The 3,470-nt window shown below is 42.0% G+C and overlaps 1 pseudogene; it reads right to left on the bottom strand.

The window, feature by feature from the left end:
- Positions 1–1,425: 1,425 nt before the first annotated feature.
- On the bottom strand, positions 1,426–2,527 carry LOC131273473 (ras-related protein Rab-18-like; annotated as a pseudogene).
- Between the last annotated feature and the right edge of the window lie 943 nt (positions 2,528–3,470).

Below are 3,470 nucleotides of genomic sequence, written 5' to 3'. Positions count from 1 at the left end.
ACAATTTACAAAAATGATGGGGGTGGGGGTTAGGGTGTGTGTTATATGGGGACCTCATGTTTTTTGTTTTGTTTTTTACTGTGGAAAAGATTTATTAGTGTACCACTGGTTCTGATAAATTATTGGTTACTTATTACAGTAAATGATCAAGATTTTCATTCCAACAGTATTTTCCCACACATATCAGAATCTGGAAGCAATATTTCTTACTCAAAATGTCATTTAGGGTGGTGGACTTGGCCCAGTGTTTAGGGCATCTGTCTATCACATGGGAGGTCCGCGGTTCAAATCCTGGGCCTCCTTGGCCCGTGTGCAGCTGGCCCATGTGCAGTGCTGATGCGTGCAAGGAGTGCCCAGCCATGCAGGGGTGTCCGCCGCATAGGGGAGCCCCACACACAAGGAGTGCGCCCCATAAGGAGAGCTGCCTAGCATGAAAGAATGTGCAGCCTGCCCAGGAATGGTGCCACACACACGGAGAGCTGACACAATGAGGTGATGCAACAAAAAGAAACACAGATTCCCATGCCGCTGACAACAACAGAAGTGGACAAAGAAGACACAGCAAATAGACACAGAGAACAGGCAACGGGGGAGGGGGGGAGAGGAGAGAAATAAATAAATAAATAAATCTTTTTTTAAAATGTCATTTAGTGTTTCTCCCCCACTCCTCAAAACACAGAAACAGGTTTTTTAATAACTAGCCATTTACAGAATCATAAGATACAGGTCTTCATAAACATTAAACAAGTTACAGTTGAGGTACTTGGACAAATACTACCAACATTTATGAAGAAAAAGGTGGCAGTTTGAAAAGTGGTAAATATTACATGCGTTATGATAAACACACTATTCATGTCCTTCTAAAACCAAAATGGGGGGAAATCTTATTTCCATTCTGCCAAACACCGCCTAACCAGGCTGATCCAAGAGGCCACTCGCCCAAGCTACATACGACAGAAATAAAAACTCCAGGTTTACTCACTGAGGTAAACTAAAAAGTTAGACCAGGCTGCTTTAATGTACCAATGCTAGTTAGAAGCATTATCAAAAGAATAAAGATTTAATTATAAGTGGCCTGGGCTGCATACTGTAATGAGAATTTTGCTTAGTACTGAAAAAGAACCTGACAGTGCACATCCTAGAAAAGCTGTGGAATTATGCTTTTCTGACAATTCACCAGTTTGATGGTACCTGTACACCTCCCAGTGTTTCTAAGAGTTCTACATGCCAAGTAATTCTGTAACTGATAGGATACAAGCAAAAAGGAGACCAAAAGCAGACCTTGTATCAACATATACTAGATGGATAGATTTTTAAAAATTACATGATAAATGTAATTCATCAAATCAAATGTACTCATAAAGGAACACCTGTTTTATGTTATGTAAAAAACTGTTGACCGCAAATTGGGCATGCTTACATAACGTTTTACCTGGGAAAGCTGGTGAGTGGGATTTCTTACAAATATTTACTGCCATGATACAAAACAAATATGTGCAAACTGCAAGGTCCCTAAAGTAGCAGTTAAGAGTTTATATACAGAAAGATGTCACTATCTGATCAAATATGCAAGAGAAGAAATTTCCCAGAGTTTATAACACAGAACAATAACCACCACAGGCACCTCCCCTTGGCCTTCTTCCCTGTGTGACAGTTTTACTCCTTTATTCTGGTTCTCACTTTCCCACAGTCCAGGGGTCTGAATGATCTTTTCAGCAAGTTCCTCGAAGGCACATTGGACACCATCACAGGTCTTTGCACTTGCCTCTATGAATAACATGGAACGCTTTCATGCAAATTTCAGGCCTTTGGTTTTTGGGACTTGGAGTTGCCCTGGATGGTGCTTCAGGGACAATCACTGGACATTGTAAATCCTCCCAGGGCCCACTGGATGGAACGTGGGAGAGTATGGGCTATGATGTGGACCATTGACCATGAGGTGCAGAGATGCCCAGAGATGTACTTACCAAATGCAATGGATGTGTCATGATGATGGGAGTGAGTGTTGCTGGGGGGGGGGGGGGGGAGTGGTAGGGTGGGGGGGGGGTTGAATGGGACCTCATATTTTTTGAATGTAATATTTTTACAAAATGAATAAAATTTAAAAAAAATTTTCAGGCCTTTATTTCTATCAACTTCATGATTTTCCTTATCAATTTTATTTCCAACTAGTATGTTCACTATGTCATTTCTTGTGCAGTATGTTTCCAATTCATTTAACCAATTGTCCAGTTTAACAAAGGTATCTCTTCTTTGTAACATCATAAACTAATATAACACCCTGTGCACCTCTGTAATAACAGGGAGTGAATGTTCTGAACCATTCCTGACCAGCGGTATCCCATATTGCAAGTTTAGCCTTATTTCCATCCACTGAAATTGTTTTCACTTTAAAGTCAATGCCTATAGTTGCTGCAATTTCTGGATCAAATGTATCATCTGTGAACCTCAAGGGCAGGCTGGACTTGCCCACCCCACTCTCGCCAATGATGAGTATCTTCAGGGTGGTCAGCACATCCTAGTCCATCCTGGCCGGCTCTGCTCCTAACCCAGCTGGCAGCCCTGGCCTGGCTCTCAACCCTGCCCCTGTAGAGCTCCTCATGTTTTTTTAAAATGTATCATAATGCAGACCCATAGGATTTTGGAGCAAAGCCTTAACCATCCTCTTGTCCTTATGAGAAACATCTTCTGACCTTCTGCTGGGCCTTAGTAGTGATTGAATGCTTAACCATGGGCCACCAGGTTACCATGAGACCTGTCATGAGTTGGGTGTTGTCCATTCTACTAAGCCATAAAGTTGGGCATGCACCGCAGCACTCCATCATAAAATGGAAGTGGTATACATGAGATAGCAGGTCCTGACGGCACAAGTATAAGTTACATAAGTCGTCAAAATGCCCATGGTCCCCACCCCTACCACAATACCTTCTCTTTCTCAGCTAAGAGCTAGCACCCCTTGGGGATTTCCTTTCAATCAATTGACTGAGGAAGAGAAAACCTGGGCCTGGTTTACAGATGATTTTGTATAATATGTAGGTACCACTCGAGAGTGATGTCCATTTCTGTGATGTCCCTGAAGGACAGTGGTGAGAGTAAATCTTTGCAGTGGGTGGAACTTCAAGCATGCACCTGGTTGTTCATTTTGCTTGGAAGGAGAAATGGCTAGAAGTGTGTGTGTGTACTGATTCATGGACTGTTGCTGTGGCAGTTTGAGATGATTTTATGAATTCCAAAAAGAGAAAGATTTTGTTTGTAAACTATTCTAGTCCTCTGGTTGCATTAAATTCAGCCAAGGGGCCTTTGATTAGATAACTTTATAAGATCAATTTAGGGCTTTTGATTGGGCTATATTAGTAAGGCATAACTTAGGTTGGATCTCTGCCTCCTTGCTAGGTCTGATACAAATGGACACACAGAGAAAGACTGAGGCAGATACAAGAAGAGAGCTCTGTCATTTTTGCTCCTGCCAT

Source organism: Dasypus novemcinctus, chromosome 15 (assembly GCF_030445035.2).
Source record: "Dasypus novemcinctus isolate mDasNov1 chromosome 15, mDasNov1.1.hap2, whole genome shotgun sequence".
NCBI classification, from domain to species: Eukaryota; Metazoa; Chordata; class Mammalia; order Cingulata; family Dasypodidae; genus Dasypus; species Dasypus novemcinctus.
Note: the sequence above shows the minus strand (reverse complement) of the source record. Positions and strands in the feature narration are given on the sequence as shown.